Below are 19,281 nucleotides of genomic sequence, written 5' to 3'. Positions count from 1 at the left end.
AGACAGCTAGTGTGCCCTTTGTACCATGTTACATACAGTAACTTGCCTAAACACCTGGCCGGGGTTCACATATCGGGCTTGCACAACGTGGCGAATAAGGAGGAGAAGCTGCTGCTATTGAGCCTCGCCAGCGGACGGTAAAAACTAATTTATCAACGTAATTGACTTTATTAGGATGTAAACGTTTTTTTTTTTTATTACAGTTAAGAACAATAAAAATACGCTTTGTTAAACAGGGACACTTTAGTTAATACATGTCCTAACTCACTAACCAAGGGTCTCAGGGAGCTCAAAATGTGTCAGTCTGTCTGTCTAGTCTCCATAATAAACATAATATAAACCATAAATAAATATTCAAATCAAATCAAATTTATTTGTATAGCGCTTTTTACAACAGGTGTTGGCACAAAGCAGCTTTACAGAAACATGATTACAGGACAAAGAATCAGGCAAAACATTAAACATAGAAAATACATAATACAGAACCCCCAGTGAGCGCGGAGGCAGTTAAAATATTTGCATTAACATAATACATTTTTGAATATATCTAAACTCATTTTATAATGTTGTTAATATGTTATGAATGTACTAATACAAGAAAAAAGAGACATTTCTTAAACATTAAAATTTTCATTTTACAAAATCAAACACAACTATATACATATATACATAACACTTAAACTACACACACACACACACACACACACACTCGTCCCTTGCTGCTCCTGCTCCTCCTCCTCCAGGTAGACCACACTATTGTTAGGTTGTTCGGGGCACCCAGGCGGATCAAACGAACCATTGTGGAGTGTCTACCTTTTTTTTTTTTAAGTTAGGAAGTTTACATATGTGTCTCTGTTTACCGAAGCGTCATTTTTTCCGCTAATACCGTTATTTCTCCGTCTTAGACGCATTGAGGCAAATAAAGGTCTATATCTCGGTCACAGTAAGTCCTAGGGTCACCAAAATGTTTTTTATGGCTATTTCGGAACAATTGTGGGATGTTACCTATCGATTTTGGTGGCTATTGAAGCATTCTAGCGCTCGCGCGACGCTAAAATGCAGTTTATTTATTTATTTTGGCGCAAGTTGCGCAACTCGTGACGTCATGGAAAAGTACAAAAAAGTTTACGGCGCATGTGTGAACACGACGGACACTGCCCCGGACAGTCCAACGGACGAAGAGCCATTTTGTTCGAGGGAGAGAGAGGAGAGCGAACAAGTACAGTGCGAGAGTAAGAATTTTTCGATTTCATTGGTAGTTTATAAATTAATCAAAGTCATTTAAATTAGTTTAGATTAGAGTTAGATTAGAGTGTTAGATTAGGGTTCGATTCTAGAGGTTTTTTTTTGCAGTTTCAGTTATTTTGAAGTAATTTTAAGAAATTGGCTGGGCTGAAGATTCTGAGCTCGTGCTTACTAGGGCTGGACCCAAATATTCGGGTATTCGGATATTCGTTCGTTGAGTAGGTATTCGGTTTTTAATTTTGGTATTCGGATATTCGTTTTTTTCCTCCTTTCCAGAGCTCCACCTCACTCTAACCACTTCTGTTCTCGCGGGTCCCGTCAGAATATCTTGCGCGCGGGACAGAACTGAACTGTTATTGGCTGGAGCGGGAGTTTAATCCAGACGATGCGGGAGCAAATTAATAAATAGTTAACTGTAACTGTAATAATTATGTGGGGCAGCAGAAATTCCGGGATGAAAACACAAAGAAATCTGGGCTAAAAACAGAAAAAATATGGGGTGAAAACACAAAAATCCGGGATAAAAACATCAAAAATGTGAATATGTCTCGTCGGTCAGAGCAAATTGAACATTTTTCAGTGGATTAAAGGGGCCGTGATTTGCTTTTTTTTTTTTTTTTTACCTCTTTTTTTAAAAACGAATATTCGAATATTCGCTTCGAATCAGTGCCGAATATCCGGAGCTCAAAAAACGCTATTCGGGCCAGCCCTAGTGCTTACGTCCTCACATGTCGTGGGAAGTTCAGTGTTCACGTGTCTTCAGTCAGGGGCAGTTCAGTCAGTGAGAGCTGCTCCCAGGCAGAGTGCTACATAGGTTTGGCTCCACGTTTCTCCGTGAAGAGTCATTTAATTTACATTTTAAAGTCATTTTCTGTTCCTTCTGTGCGTCATAGAAGGTTTTCCTCCACCTACATTAAATGTTTTTACATACGTCAGCAGCGCATCACTCTGCTCGGCGCAGTTGTTTTGAGAAGGACCCTCCCCGACAGCTCTTCTTTCACCATGCCTCACTCCAAGCCTCAGGACATGGGCTGTGCCTTCATCCAGACTCAACTTTTAATGGGTTGCTCTTGTTTTGTTTCTCAATTTTCAAAGGAGAGAAAAATCACGAAAAGAAACGTCGGACGAGGAGTCAAAGGAGGAAGTCAGAAGAGGAGTCAAACGAGGAAGTCAGAAGAGGAGTCAAAGGGGGGAGCTAAAAATACACCCTGGTAAACACAGACACTTTAGTAAATACATTTCCTAACTCCCTAACCCTAGCTCTCAGGAAGCTCAAAATGTACCAGTCTTGTCTGTCTAGTCTCCATAATAAACATAATATAAGCGATAAATACATATTCACTGAAATCAACTTTTAATGGGTTGCTCTTGTTTTGTTTCTCATTTTTCAAAGGACAGAAAAATCACGAAAAGAAAAGTTGGACGAGGAGTGAGAGGAGGAAGTTAGGAACAATTAAAAATACACCCTGGTAAACACAGACACTTTAATAAATACATTTCCTAACTCCCTAACCCTAGCTCTGTTTATTAATATAAATAGGTACTTATGGTTGTTTTTTTTTTTGTTGTTGTTTTTTGTGTTTACGTGTTTTACAGCCCGAAGAAATAAAAGAAAGTGGGAAAAGGAGCTTTAAAAGGAGAGCTTAAAAATCAATGAAAGTATGCTTATTGTTTTTTGTTTTGTCTGTGTGTTACAGAGGAGCTCAAACGTTTCCCCTCGAGGGAGGCGTAGCACGAAGCCAGTATAAACTCTTGGGTTGAGGCATTTTTTTTTTTAATTTAATTTTTTTTTTTTGTAAATAGTTATTGTTTGTTTTTTTTATCTTAAGTTTGGTGTGTGTGTGTGTGTGTGTGCGGTTGGGCAGCTATTTTTATTGTAAATAGTTATTGTTTGTTTTTTTTTTATCTTAAGTTTGGTGTGTGTGTGTGTGTGCAGTGTTGTTCTTTTTTGTGTTTTTCTGTTTTTTATATAATAAATCTGTTAATGTTCAAGAAATGTCTCTTTATTCTTGTTGTAATACAGTAATTATATAATAATACAGTGTAAAATGAGTTTAATTATATTCTAATAGGTATTAGGTTAATGCGGAGAATTGGTAAGTCAAGGTAATGCACTTTATGTGGGTGTATTTAGGTTTATTATTATTATTATTATTATTATTATTATTCAAAAACTTAAAATATACAATTTGGTAAACAAAACCTACAGCAAAATACATTTCTAAATATTTAGGGATGGGAAATCAGTTTATTAGGAGGACCTGAGTGGGAATAAAGGGCATCCAGGCCGAACATTCAGATGTTGAGTGTGCTGGATTTGGGGAGACCACCATCCCACCACCCGCCACTTTCCCTGAAGAGGAACGGAGATGATGATCATGAAAAAGAAGAAGAAACTGGAGAAAGAACAGGAGGAGAAAAAGAACCAGCCATTCGCCGTTCTCAAACGTTTCCCCTCGAGGGAGGCGTCTCAGCTAAGACACGAAGCAAGGATAAACTCTTGGGTTGAGGCATTGTTTAAAAAATTTTTTATTTTTTTTTGTAAATAGTTATTGTTTGTTTTTTTATCTGAAGTTTGGTGTGTGTGTGTGTGTGTGTGCAGTTGGGCAGCTTTTTTTTTTGTAAATAGTTATTGTTTGTTTTTTTATCTGAAGTTTGGTGTGTGTGTGTGTGTGTGTGTGTGTGCGGTTAGGCAGCTATTTTTTTTTTGTAAATAGTTATTGTTTGTTTTTTTATCTGAAGTTTGGTGTGTGTGTGTGTGTGTGTGTGTGTGTGTGTGTGTGTGCGGTTAGGCAGCTATTTTTTTTTGTAAATAGTTATTGTTTGTTTTTTTATCTGAAGTTTGGTGTGTGTGTGTGTGTGTGTGTGTGTGCGGTTAGGCAGCTATTTTTTTTTGTAAATAGTTATTGTTTGTTTTTTTATCTGAAGTTTGGTGTGTGTGTGTGTGTGTGTGTGTGTGTGTGTGCGGTTAGGCAGCTATTTTTTTTTGTAAATAGTTATTGTTTGTTTTTTTATCTGAAGTTTGGTGTGTGTGTGTGTGTGTGTGCGGTTGGGCAGCTATTTTTTTTTGTAAATAGTTATTGTTTGTTTTTTTATCTGAAGTTTGGTGTGTGTGTGTGTGTGTGCGGTTAGGCAGCTATTTTTTCGTTACATTTTGAATGGGGAGCTATGAGGAGAATGACATTCGACTTTTGAGGGGGTTCCCTATCTCACATTGCTATGCACAGGCTATGTCAAACATATTTAGATTTGGATCACAATTCCAGTATATAAGACTACACTGAAATATTTTGGAATCGGGATGTTGAATGTTAAATGATTTGACCAAATTAAAGGGATAGTTCGGTTTTTTTGACATGAGTCTGTATGGCATCATCATAACCAGTGTCGTGCATCCACACTGACTTACCCCCCACAGCGTCCTGTGAGCCGAGTTCTTGTCCAGTTTAGGTCAAAGCGAAAGTAGTCCGGCATGTTTGCTGGGGTCAGGAAAATAACTCCTTTTTCTTCCCAAAGCAGTACGTGTTCAAAAGAGTGATTTATTTACATCACAAAAAACTAACCCTGCAAAAGTCACGCCTCGTAAATCACTTGGGTCCTACTTTCTCTCATTCCATATCAATGCGCGCGGCGCTGCAACACAGAACAACACAAAACACAGAACAAGTTGACGCGTGCGCAGCTCGCTGTCAGAATGACGCGCACTGATACGAAATGAGAGAAAGTAGGACCCAAGTGATTTACGAGGAGTGACTTTTGCAGGGTTAGTTTTTTGTGATGTAAATAAATCACTCGTACTGCTTTGGGAAGAAAAAGGAGTTATTTTCCTGACCCCAGCAAACATGACTACTTTCGCTTTGACCTAAACTGGACAAGAACTCGGCTCACAGGACGCTGTGGGGGGTAAGTCAGTGTGGATGCACGACACTGGTTATGATGATGCCATACAGACTCGTGTCAAAAATACCGAACTATCCCTTTAAATAAAGCCCAAAGCCCAGTGTGTGTGTGTGTGTGTGAAGTCTAGTAGGCGACAGTACAGGTACAGAATGAGTTGTGGTGCAGGGTGAAGTAAAGTGCTGCGTGCAGTGAGTTCGTATGAGATGGAATTCAAGTATTCAGCCAGTCCAGTCCAACAGCTTCGCCTCCAAATCCTTCGTCACTGAGAACACCGTAGTCCCAAAGAAGTTCCTCGTTGACTTGGATGTCCTTAAGCGCGAGGAAAATGGGATGCCATCTTGTTCCCTCTGGGAGTGGAAGTTTGAACACGTGTGGCTTCACATTTGGACTTCTCCTTGAATGGTTCATCCGACGACCAAACGTGTCCTGGTGTGGGTGACACTGGCATGGAGAATGTTGGGCGTCTATGCAGACCTTTTCCCCACATCCCGCAAAGAAGAAGATGTAACAGGCTTCGTCTAACAGCTGTTCCATTCACCGATTCCCTTCTTCCTGGGTGATGTACTCTCCATGGTAGTCGCACACCACCTCTCCCTTGGAAAAGGGCATTGTCGCAATCACCCCTTCAAAAGAGAATAAGACATAGTGGTTAGGGTGGTACTATTAAAAAGAATTCATGGTAAGGGTGGTAATATTAAAAATGTTAATGGTTAGGGTGGTAATATAAAAAATTCAAACAAATATTAAAATATGACACGTTTAATAGAATCCTGGCATAACATCAAATGGCCTTACCTTTGTTCTTTGGTGGCCCAAAGTCTTTCAGGCAAAGTCCTTTCCAAGACTGTTCCTGAATACGGCGGATAATGTCTGGACTCTTGATGTGGTCCTTTACGGGGACCCAAGACGTGACCACATCCATGGCGCTTGGACAGTTGGCCGACCAGTTCTCAGCACGGAGCAGATGGTATACCCTGGCCTCTGAGGGGCGGTTCCTGAACTTGCACTTATCTGTGAAAAAGAGAGAGGACATTTTAGTTGGTTAGAACGTGAGCATGTGACAGAAATACAGTTATGGATTATTTTATTACTTGTGTAACAGAGTAGTAATAATTGAGTTTATTTGTTATCATTTTTTATTTGTTTTAATTAGCTTGGAGTCCCAGCTCCTCTGCCCAGAGGGTGGGTGTGTGGCCATTGTTGACAGCCTTCAGCGTCATTATGGCCAGCACCACCCTTATTTGCGGGTAAATATTTTTTTTGTTATTTAAATGTGTTATGTACATATATTTATGTAAAACAAATGGTTCTAAATTGATACTATTTTTTTCTTCTTCTTCTTGCATCTGATATGTAGATAAGACTTGTTGCCCAGAGACTGTGTGTTGATAAAATAGAGAGGAAGTCATTACCCAAGATATATTGGATGCGCTGTTCACGCTGGACTGTCCTCCATTTGTTGCGAAAGTAACGGAGGGATTCCTGATCAAACCCACCGCCGACAATTTCCTCAGATGTGGGTGTCGTGGCATGAACAGTCACCGGAAACAGGTCAAGAAAACTAAGCCAGGTGGACTTAGCCCTCCGCTTCCTTTCAATCGCAGAGCTGAAAGAGACATTCACACATTATAAGAACACATATTGACAGCACTGTCTGAAACAACAAGCTTTCAATCATGCTCATATAAACATGCCCTTTATTCATTTATGAAATGACACAAAGCTTACCGACTACCACTAGGCTCTTCGGTGTCTCCATCCGATGAAGAGGATGAAGGGGAGTGGTCCCTCTTCTGAGCCTGTGGCTGTCCAGTTGCCTGTCCCACAGCATGTGAGCAGGAAGGCTGCTCATCATCCCCCTCTTCAGAACCTGCAGCAGAGCTAAAAGATGGGGCGAGTGTTATAAAGACCAACCCATGTGTAAAAACAACAACAGTGAAAAAACAACAGCGTTTGTTATATAAGATGCCTTGCTTAAAATTACCTTGGCTGGCAACTGCTGGCAGGGGCAACTTGGGCAACTGCTGGCAAGTCGGTCCCTGAAGCCTGTGGATACCTGTGTTAACAAAAGACACACAATGTTATTATAAAGCTATATGTGGAGCAGTGCTTTTGAATGAGCCTTTAATCTGATGGACTTACAGTTCCCATAGCCGCTTCATATCATTAGGTAGATTCACCACAGGAACTCCTTTCTGGCTCAGAAAGAAGCTGCCTCCATCATGAACATCGGGACTGGACTGTTTGACACTCCATGACCTGATGTGAGCGAAGTACATCTCCAGCCACTGTATTGAAACAAAAAATAAAAAAGGAACATTATTCATTTAGTGTATTTGACAAACTACATTCAAAACTGAATTTAAAATTGTACGTCTATTATATATATATATATATATATATATATATATATATATATATATATATATATATATATATATATATATATATATATATATATAATACATTTTGTACCTCTTCCTGTTGGGGAGTCAGGCTGATGTCAAAGTGTTCAAGGAAAATGCCACTGGTTGATGGGGTTCGAGAAACCCAATGCTCTACCTGTATGGGTGAAAAATCTTCATTAGCCAGTTTGTCTTTATAAAACATTTGAGAGAAATGCAAGGCATTAAGGACAGCAAGAAAAGCTACCTTGAAGTTCAGCACAGCACTCTCTGCCAGTTGATGCTCCTTCAGCAGTATCGCCTCACAGACGTACCGGAACATTATCTGCAGACTCTCTTCCACCTGTTGTCCCATTCTCAGTCTACGACTGATATCGAGGACGCCAGGTTTCGCTGACTCGAGTACTTGGTCGTAGTCAGGCTTTGAAGATCTATCAGAGAGATAAACATGAAAGACAGGAAAAAAACACATTAGAATATGGACATGAAAATAAATATGAACTTTTAACTAACAGTGCTATTTAGAAAGTGCCACTCACTCGTCAGCAGCAGCCAAGTCCAAGCGAGTGGCCATGGGCACGTTCGGACTGCTGGCCCTCAACTCTCTCAGGAGAGTAATGGCTTTTATTCTCTGTGCCGTCTGGATGTATCTGTCCCTGGCCTGGTCGGACAGGTCCCGATGGCAGCTGGTCAGATGGCGGTCAAGACGAGACTTCTGATACCCACATCCCGGAACAGGACACGGAGATGTCAGGATCGACACTTTCTGATTCGCCAGCTGAATCAGGATCTTCTTCTCCTCTACGTTTTCCACATGATGTACTGTGGAAAGGTGCGCAGAGATGGAGGACAGAATCTTCTTGCAAACTGGACAGGGAGCCATCTGAAATAAATGAGCACATTTTTAAACATAGGACAAATAAATTGTGCTATCCAGCGCTTTGCAGAAGTTGAAAAGTGTATTTTACGCCAAAGTGCTAATCAATAAATAAATATATAAGTTTACCGAAACTCATGACAACAACATCTTTTGAAACACACATTAACTTATTGCCAATCCATACCTTGAGTCAACCTGCTTTCTATGGTGTACAATTTAAAAAAAATTCAAGCTAAAAACTAGCTTTAACTATAGTTACACAAGGTAACTTGCATTTTGACGTTTTAACTTGCCTGGTCAATTCAGCTAAAGTTATTCTGCATTTTCTGTTTAGCTAGACACCAGTTTAAGGATAGCATCATAATCTATTAGTGCTAGGTAAATTTTACTCACCAGAGCTTCTTGATCCTTGATCAGCAACGGAGAACAAGCAGTCGGCAGCGTAGCTTCAGCGGTGTGTTCCTGGATCAGCAGCGGAGATTCAGCAGTCTGTTCCTCCAGTCTGTAGGGAAAGAAGTGAACTAGTGAAGAAGTGTGCTTCTACTTATACCTGTATAACGGGGGGGCGTGTTCGCACCTCAAGTGCTTAACATGTGAATAGCTGATGGGTCCCTAAAGTGTCCTTACGAGGCTGCTGATGGAGGAGGGAGGTACTCTAAAATTTGTAAGATTGGGTTTTAAGATTTTTAAAAGACAAAATTTCTTTAAAATTACAAGTTTTCGTTAATGACTACTACTTATATAATATACAAATAATTCTACAGCAGGTTGTTATACATCTATAAACATACAAATGAATGCAACTGTTGAAATTAAGAGGTAACTAATAAGGTAACTTGCATTTTGACGTTTTAACTTGCCCCAGTCAATTCAGCTACATTTATTCTGCATTTTCTGCTTAGATACACACCAGTTTAAGGATAGCATCATAATCTATCAGTGCTATCTATCAGCAGGTAAATTTTACTCACCAGAGCTTCTTGGTTAACACACCTCCTAACTCCCCAACCAAAGGTTTTAGAAATGCCAAAATGTGTCAATCTGTCCGTCTAGTCGCCCTTATAAACCTTATAAACATACCGAGAAATACATATTATTTACCATTATTCAAAAACTTAAAATATACTCTTTTGTGAACAGAGACCATTTGGTGAATGAATACCCTAACTCCCCAACCACAGGTTTTAGAAAGCCCAAAATGTGTCAATCTGTCTGTCTAGTCGCCCTAATAAACCTACTTATACCGAGAAATACCTAGGTGAATAGCTGATGGGTCCCTAAAGTGTCCTTACGAGGTTGATGATGGAGGAGGGAGGTACTCTAAAATTTGTAAGATTGGGTTTTAATCTTTTTAAAAGACAAAATTAGTTTTAATTCAAAAACATGAAATATACACTTTTGTTAACACACCTCCTAACTCTCTATCCAAACGCTGGCCCTTATAAACGCACTGACGCAAATAAAGCTAAATATCTCGGCCACAGTAAGTCCTAAAATCACCAAAATTGTATGGCTATATCGGACAAATTTTACGATGTTAGCTAGTAAAACCCTTCATCCATATAAATAGTTCATTTTATATGTCTGAAAAAAAAAAAAAAATAGAAAATCTGAAAAGCGCCTAAAATGTTCCTGTTTTGTTTTTTTGCCATATTTTGGCCATTACATGTTCAATTGAATAATTAAAGTGTCTTAAATGAATTGTGTAAAGGCTTTTAAGTAATATTAATTCATAGATTTGACTCTGAATTATTTAATATTAGAGCGATAAGCCTTCAAATGTGAGTATGTAATTTCAGGCGGAAAATGGTCAAAATAGGCTTGGAGCTTAAGAGGTTAACCTCTTAACACGCCCTGGCCCGCCGGCGGGCCAGAAATGAAAAATAATATATGGATGTGTTTATGAATAGTTATGAACACTTATAGGCTCATTATAGACAAACAATATATAATTTTAAAGCTTAGAATCTCTGCTTTTTCAGTTATTTAGCCTATTTAGCAGTATCTCCTTTCAGAAAATAAACATTTAGGGCGAAATATGCCTTGGTTATGAATATAAGAATACATAACTCTCATATTTGCGTTTATAGTTCGTTCATATTTGATCGAATGCGGTCATGTTATACACCATTCTAATCGGTTGGCTCTCCTGATTCCGAAACTGTGCTCTGTTTTACTGAATTAGAGCTGAAAAAGCGCGTCGAAGCGCATGTTTACAGTTAAAAACTGTTTGTTTACCGCGGCGGGAAACCCCACATCCCCCTCAACACCCCTCAGCGCTAGCCCAAGCTCTTACCTTCAAAACGCGTCCAAACTTAAGAGTCAATCCAGTCTCCTATAATCCACAGTTTTATCCCACTAGTGCTTGAAAAAATTTGAGGAGGAAAGAATATATTCTAAATATATTCTCGGTTTTCAGCCAACAGCGTCAGGCCGCAGATATCATTTGTCAGTCGACCTCTTCTACGACACCTAGCTCGTCCCTGAGTCCCGGAAACGACGTCACCACAGTTTTTTTTCACATGCTTCAAAATAAAAGTCAACTTGGCCGACTGCTCATTGTACGAAACCACGGTTATAACAAGCAACAATAGTTTAATGAACTTTATACTTTACAAATATATTTTATACTTTTTGGGTTTGGGGTGCCTAGGAGATTCTAGGTTTGACTGAGATGTAACGTTTTTGTGGAATTTGAATATTAATATATCTGGTTAGCGAACTAAATACCTAGGAGATTCTAGGTTTGACTGAGATGTAGGCAATAGGTTTGTGTTGTAATATAAAACATTCATTGACAAAATCGGCTAACTTAGCTAGTTGTTTTGATTGCTAGTAACCTGTTACATTTTCTAATAGCATGCTTGTCTGTGTTTTAATAACACTATAAAATTGCTTATTTTCAGAAAGATGCAATAAAGTATGCACAATAAACAAGCGGAAAAATAATTCAAGCAGCGACTTTATTAAAAAACAACAACAATAAATGAACAGAGGACAATTAAATGTAATAAAAGCAAGCATTCTTTTTTTTTAAGAAACTACAGAAGGAAAACCAAATCTAAATAGGAAAACAATGTTAAAAAATAAATAAATAAAATACAGAAATAAAAAATAAATAGAAAAAGAAGCAAAAAAAAAGACACTAAACAAAATAAAATTAAATATAATAATAATAATAATAATAAACAATGGGGAAAACAAATAAAAGCAAGCATTAAGTTTTCATTCTTTAAAAATACTACACAATATAAAAGGTTTCTATTCAAAAACAATGAAAACTATGTAAAAGCAACAAAAAAAAAATTAAAGCAATGTACTGCACAAAAAAGAAAATTCCCATCCCTTAATATTTTAAAATGTCTTTTGCTGTAATGTTTTATAGCGTGGAGAACTGAGAATGGCCTCTCCGGAGTGGCGGTGGGCCTCTTCTTTTTCTTCTGGTTCTTCTGGGCCTTCTTCTTCCTCTTCTTCCTCTTCTTCACTGTCCTCTTCCTCCTGTACATCCTCTTCCTCCTCTTCATCCGGGCCTCCTCGGTGCTAAGTGGCACATAAAACTTGGAGGCTACTGCCTCCAAGTGGCACATGTACCTGCGCACCGCCGCCTTTTTGGTTGGTGAGAGGTTTTTAGTCTGAAAAATAAGAAAACAAAAGCAACTAATTAAAATTAACGTTCAGCCCCTTCAAATTTATCTCTCACGTCCAATCACTTCCAGGATAAAATGCTCCACTCCACTGCACCTTGCCGGGAACATGCAGTCCTGTTCTCGGTAGAGCTTGTGCCCGATAACCTGGTAATGTGTTCCCACACCTCGCTGCACCGTGTTCAGCATCAGCTCCTTTGATATACCATTTCTGAAAGGCTGCAGGTCGTCTTTCAGGACACTTTTTCTTCTCTCCTTTCTTTAGGTGGTAGGGACAAGTGCTTCGGATATGTGAAGCACACGACCGCCCCCTTGTGGCCTGCAGTGGTCCTGCGGCCCTAGCCCCTCCCCCTCCCTCTCAGGCCCCTCCCACGTCCAAAGCCCTATGTCACATTTACTCCAATGAATTAGTGGATTAACCCTTCGCTTTCCGTAAAAAAACAACTGGGCCCTATCTCCTTACGGTAAATACTTTTGGTCAAAAAATTTGTGTCATATGGTGCGGCTTGCCGTCCCCAACACATAGGTATAGGTTTGGTGAAAATAGGACTTAAGGTTTAGCCAAAAATGACAAAAAAGCAATTTGGAGATCCGCCACGCTTTCGTGATCCTTAGTCCTAAACATATAAATAAATAAAAATTGCCAAAACAAACTCACCAAATTTGGATATGTTTTTCGGAATGATGAATACAATATGCAAACCAAATTTCGTGACCTTCCTAGCCCTCATGGGAGCAAAAAAGGGATTTTCGGGCCTACACTCAGGCTTCAAAAAAATTAGAAAAAAAAATCTTCTTCCACACATTTCACTTTTTTGCAATTAAAAAGCTTTTTTAAGTGTAAAATCATCTGGTTAGGGCTTTTATCACCAAAGCGTGTCGGATCTCCAAAGCGCTTTTTTGCATTTTTTGGCTAAGCCGTAAGTCTGACCGCTACCAAACTTGTTGGGGTGGGTCGGCACGCCGAGCCGGACCAAGTGACCAATGAATTAGTGGATTAACCCTTCGCTTTCTGTAAAAAAACAACTGGGCCTTATCTCCTTACAGTAAATACTTTTGGTCAAAAAATGTGTCATCTGGTGCGGCTTGCCGTCCCCAACACATAGGTATAGGTTTGGTGAAAATAGGACTTAAGGTTTAGCCAAAAATGACAAAAAAGCACTTTGGAGATCTGCCACGCTTTCGTGATCCTTAGTCCGAAACATACATATATATATATATATATATATATATATATATATATATAAACAAAGTGTTGCCAGAGCCCTAGAAATGAAAAATCATGACACTTTGGGACATGTAAGGTAATGGATCACCAAAGTGTGGAGGGAGTCCCACAGTGTTGCCAGAACCCTAGCAATGAAAAATCATGACACTTTGGGACATGTAACGTGCTAGACCACCAAAGTGTGGAGGGAGTCCCAAAGTGTTGCCAGAAACCTAGAAATGAAAAATCATGACACATTGGGACATGTAACGTGATAGAGCCCCAAAGTGTGGAGGGAGTCCCAAAGTGTTGCCAGAGCCCTAGAAATGAAAAATCATGACACATTGGGACATGTAAGGTACTGGATCACCAAAGTGTGGAGGGAGTCCCAAAGTGTTGCTAGAGCCCTAGAAATGAAAAATCATGACACATTGGGATATGTAACGTGATAGAGCCCCAAAGTGTGGAGGGAGTCCCAAAGTGTTGCCAGAGCAACAAATCAAAAATTTTGTGTCAGATCAAAAATTTTGTGTCATCTGGTGCGGCTTACCGTCCCCAACACATAGGTATAGGTTTGGTGAAAATAGGACATAAGGTTTAGCCAAAAATGACAAAAAAGCACTTTGGAGATCCGCCACGCTTTCGTGATCCTTAGTCCTAAACATATAAATATAGAGCCCCAAAGTGTGGAGGGAGTCCCAAAGTGTTGCCAGAGCCCTAGAAATGAAAAATCATGACACATTGGGACATGCAACGTGATAGAGCCCCAAAGTGTGGAGGGAGTCCCAAAGTGTTGCCAGAACCCTAGAAATGAAAAATCATGACACATTGGGACATGTAACGTGATAGAGCCCCAAAGTGTGGAGGGAGTCCCAAAGTGTTGCCAGAGCCCTAGAAATGAAAAATCATGACACATTGGGACATGTAACGTGATAGAGCCCCAAAGTGTGGAGGGAGTCCCAAAGTGTTGCCAGAGCCCTAGAAATGAAAAATCATGACACATTGGGACATGTAACGTGATAGAGCCCCAAAGTGTGGAGGGAGTCCCAAAGTGTTGCCAGAACCCTAGAAATGAAAAATCATGACACATTGGGACATGTAACGTGATAGAGCCCCAAAGTGTGGAGGGAGTCCCAAAGTGTTGCCAGAGCCCTAGAAATGAAAAATCATGACACATTGGGACATGTAAGGTACTGGATCACCAAAGTGTGGAGGGAGTCCCAAAGTGTTGCCAGAACCCTAAAAATGAAAAATCATGACACATTGGGACATGTAAGGTAATGGATCACCAAAGTGTGGAGGGAGTCCCAAAGTGTTGCCAGAACCCTACAATGGCCAACCCATGACATGCCTGGCACTCTTAAGTGAAAAAGACTCAAAGCATACTTTGACCTAGGGGCTGCCATAGAAGCCCCATTTATTTTGGACTTAGGTTTTGGAGAACTCGGGGTATTTTTTCGTTACATTTTGAATGGGGAGCTATGAGGAGAATGACACTCGACTTTTCACGGGGTTCCCTATGTCAAATTGACTCCAGATTTTGGCTACCCCCCCATTTCTAAGGGATGCTGATCACAATTATGTAGGTCCCATGTAGGTCACACCTACGGAACTACGTCAGACAGAGAGATGCAGGGAGTTAATTGCTTGTTTCTCCACCAGGGGGCATCCTACGAAATTTGTGTCTCACTGGACTCCACTGCCCAAGACGCATCCAACGGTACCTCATTGGTCTGTCTAGGTTGACCGGAAATTGTGGCTGCCATAGAAGCCCCATTCATTTTGCACTTAGGTTTTCGAGAACTCACACTTTGAGGGCCATATCTCAGCGACCTTTGACCCTAGAGTCACCATCTTTGGATATGTTTTTCGGATTGACTACTACTACTACCATACCGATTTTGGTGAAGCTGTGACCTTCCTTTCCTTGGCAATGCCTAAAAAACTTTTCGGGCCTACTCCATGAAAAGCCTAAAAAACACACTTTGAGGGCCATATCTCAGCGACCTTTGACCCTAGAGTCACCATATTTGGATATGTTTTTCGGATTGACTACTACTAATACCATACCTGAAAATCCTCAGAATCCTATCGTGAGCTCTAAGTCTAACAGGCTCCCGGCTTGAAATTTTGATCCGGTCACTCGGTACTGGGAGTGGTCGTACCGTCTCCAAAGTGGGAGGGCCTTGTCCTGGGATTGAGCCCACCACCCCCTGTGAACTTCGGGGACAGTGCACCGCCTTCCCCCCCGAGGGCCCACATGGGGCCCCGATGGGGCCCCATGTGGGGCCTCGGGGGGGGCCCTGCCCCCCCCCCTCTGCCCTACCTGTGACACCAACGGTTAGGGCTTATATCACCAATGTGTCCTCAATGACACATTGGCACTCTGCCCATCCCCCTAGGGTTAGGACTTATATCACCAATGTGTCCTCAATGACACATTGGGACTCTGCCCCACCCCCTAGGGTTAGGACTTTAATCACCAAAGTGTCATCTGGGACACCTTGGGACCTTAGCCACACCCCCCTAGGACACACCCCAAACGTTTGGGAGGAGTCAGAGCAATTAAATCAATTCATGGCAGTCCCAATCTGTCTCACGACTCACTCAAATAAATGCGCCCCTTAGCGTTGCAGTACCTGCCACATTGGGTAGACACCTTCTGTATTCTATTGAATGGGAAAGTTAGGATCGCAAAGTCCGAATCTGGCACCCACACTTTGGTTATTCCAGCCCATGTTAATCGGGACAGAATGGTGATTAATTACATACATTTCAGAATCAAACTACAATTGTAACTGAAATGTCCCTAAATGAACTGATTTTGAATCGAATCGAGACCTTGTCAATCGCAATCTAATCGAGCTGGAAAATCAGTGACTGTACCCACCCCTACTCTTTCATCATTCTAAGCAGGAAAAATCAGTGGCTGACTAAATACTTTTTGCCCCACTGTTCTTTGATTAAAAATCAAAGTAGCAGCAAGTCAGTCATACAGTAAATGTTAAACAGTCTGACAATTAAACAATGTTTAGCACAGCTAATCAGAAGACTTCACTTAGCTAGCATGATAACTAATGCTAAATACCATTCTGTTCACCACAGTACAACACACTCTGACTGAAACTCAGCTGAACAGCTGTTTTTTACTAGGTTAACTAACCTGAGTACTGATAATAAAACCTGTCTTAGAGACTGAAGTCATAGTTAGATAGATGATCACTATGCTGCACACTGTGTAGTTACACCCATTACTATGAGCAATTCAGTCAGGACAAGTCTTTTAACTTACCTCTAGCATGAAAGTGTTTTGCTGTCCATGTGCTTCTTCTTTTTTTTGGCCTTTTTGTAAGCCTTATCAGATTCCGAAGAGTCACTGATTCCAGGTGAACCAGATGATTCAGATGAAGAATCGTCCACACGGAATTTGATGTCCTCATTTGCAGGATCAGGAATCATGCCTATGTACAGATATATGACATTTAATAATAATTCATTGAAATGTTTAGCCATTTTGAAAAAACTGTAAAGGCTCAGAAAACAAGTGATTTGCAAGTTTGTGTAAGTATTTAATTGCAATCTAAATTCTGATTCTCTTTGTTAACCCTCTGCAACTGTGCTGGAATGGCACAGCCAGTTGAACAATAAACCAGTTTTGACGGTCTGAAATTTGCATGCTTTTTTAAATATTATAAAACAAACTATAAATGAATTTTCAATATATAATATAAATGGCAGAAAGGCAATAATAACTTTAGATTTACTGATAAAAACGAAGCATACAATATTACCTAGAAGTACATGTTTTCAAGTGAAAGCTATTTTACTACACAAATGCACAAAGAGTTAAACAGCAGCCTATAAGCATTCTAAATATATTCTAAATGACTGTAGCGACTAAAAGTACTAAAACTGACAATAACAGAAATAAGGTAATATTGAGTGCTTGAAATAGAGTTAAGTATACTTAAAGAACAACAAAACAAAAAAGGTCATCATGGAAAGGGTCTTTAGAAATGTGTGCAGTCATTGCTTAAAAAAATGTACTTATTTTAATTATGGTATAATAATTAAACAACTAATAATAATACAATAATATGGCCTACACGTCTAATAATTACACATTTCATTTATTTATAGTCTTGCTTTTGTTGTTGCATTTGCTTTTTACATTAAATTAAAAAAGTGTAATTAAATTTAAAACTCATTAAAACCTTATTTTAAAAAACATTTTCTAATGGAAAATAGTATCATCTACTGTTTTTATGGTAGAACTACACATTCATTTCATGTTAAAAACTGCTTACTGGAGTTATGATGAGTATTCTTGTAGGTTTTAACAAATTGCTGATTTTAAAAATATTCTTAAGTATGAGAATATGAAGTACTTAGCATTATGAACATTTTGGGATATGCACACTTTCTGCAGACCCTTCAATATCATTTCAAGTTCAGGTAATTTCTAAAAAATAAATAAAGCTAAGTTATACCAACATTTTAAACTAGGAGTTTAAAAAATATATATATTTTTGAGTGTACATCCAAACCTTTGTTTTTGAGCTGGCCCCTAAGGAAGTCTCTTTCATCTTCCAAATCTTTGATCTTTTCTTCTTGCCATCTTAACTTCTCTTCCAGAAATTCTAATTTTGACATTGATGACACAGTGCCTAAATTAAGAACAAATTACAAACATAAATACATCAATATTCACAAAAAAAAAAAAAAAAAAAAACTAAACTAAACATAGAGGGTAATGGGATTCATATTTGCAGCCAAAAATAATCACAACAAAATAACAGTATGAAAAGAAAAAGAAATGTTCTTACATTTTCTATAAATTATTATTATTTTTTTTTTCACACACATGGCATTATAGCCATTTACTATTTTGCAAGTTGACTGCTTACTGAAGTCTGATGTGATGCTCCTACTTGATCCTGGAGAGTTTCCCTTGTCCTTTATCAGGTCCAGTGCTGTATTTATACAGGGAAATAATATCATCAAATGGTAAAATATTTTCAAGTTACTGTTATGGAGGACTCTGATGAAGGTTCTTTTTTATTTTTTTTCCCCCTTACCTTTTCCTTCCTGGCACTCATTTTCTTTGGTACCCATGTCTTCTTCAGTTCCAAGGGCTTTAAGCCGTTTGTTTGCCCGCCTTTTAGCCTGTGGATTACAGTGATAACTTTAATGTTGAAATTAAAAACAAACCACAAGCAAATTAAGTTCACTAAATTGTGACATTTTAAGTTAAGATTTTACAACAATAGAAATTGCACATAAAGACAGTTTAAGAATAACAGCATTAATTTAACAATGCAGAGCCACATACATATGCATATGCATTCAAAATCCGCTGACAATTTGAGCAATTAACCTCTTAAGCTCCAAGACTATTTTTACCATTTTCCGCCTGAAACTACATACTCACATTTGAAGGTTTATCACTCTAATATTAAATAATTCAGAGTCAATTCTATGAATTAATATTACTTAGAAGCCTTTACACAATTCATTTAAGACACTTTAAATTATTCAATTGAACATGCAATGGCCAAAATATGGTAAAAACCATGAACATTTTTAGGCGCTTTTCAGATTTTCTATTTTATTTTTTTTTATTTTCAGACATATAAAATGAACTATTTTTATGGATGAAGTGTTTTGGCAGCTCTACATTTTGCTATAATGTTTTTACAATCATCATATAAAATTTTAATCCGGAGAGACGGAGGCTGCGTCCGAAATCGCGTACTTCCATACTAAACAGTATGCAAAAGCAGGATGCGAGATCGGGTAGTGTGTCCGAATGCGCAGTAGGCGAGTTTGAGGACGCGAAAAGTTCCCGGATGACGTACTGCACCGGGAGACATTTTTAAGTATACAAGCCCAGCACACTTCACCCGCTAATATTTCCCACAATCCACCTGGAGCCGCGCTGAGCTGAGGGACCTGGCAGTGACCGGCGGAGGAGAGGAGTGGAGAGAGAGAGAAGTTTAT

At 39.2% G+C, this 19,281-nt stretch overlaps 1 long non-coding RNA gene across 1 annotated transcript; it reads left to right on the top strand.

The window, feature by feature from the left end:
• Positions 1–30: 30 nt before the first annotated feature.
• On the top strand, positions 31–3,429 carry LOC125780458 (uncharacterized). The gene is made up of 4 exons (XR_007424529.1): positions 31–137; positions 2,341–2,456; positions 2,639–2,714; positions 2,943–3,429. It is a non-coding gene; the product is annotated as an uncharacterized LOC125780458 (long non-coding RNA).
• The last annotated feature ends 15,852 nt before the right edge of the window (positions 3,430–19,281 follow it).

This window comes from Astyanax mexicanus, chromosome 15 (genome assembly GCF_023375975.1).
Source record: "Astyanax mexicanus isolate ESR-SI-001 chromosome 15, AstMex3_surface, whole genome shotgun sequence".
Lineage (NCBI taxonomy): Eukaryota > Metazoa > Chordata > Actinopteri > Characiformes > Acestrorhamphidae > Astyanax > Astyanax mexicanus.
The sequence above is the reverse complement of the archived record's forward strand: the minus strand, read 5'-3'. Positions and strand labels throughout refer to the sequence as shown.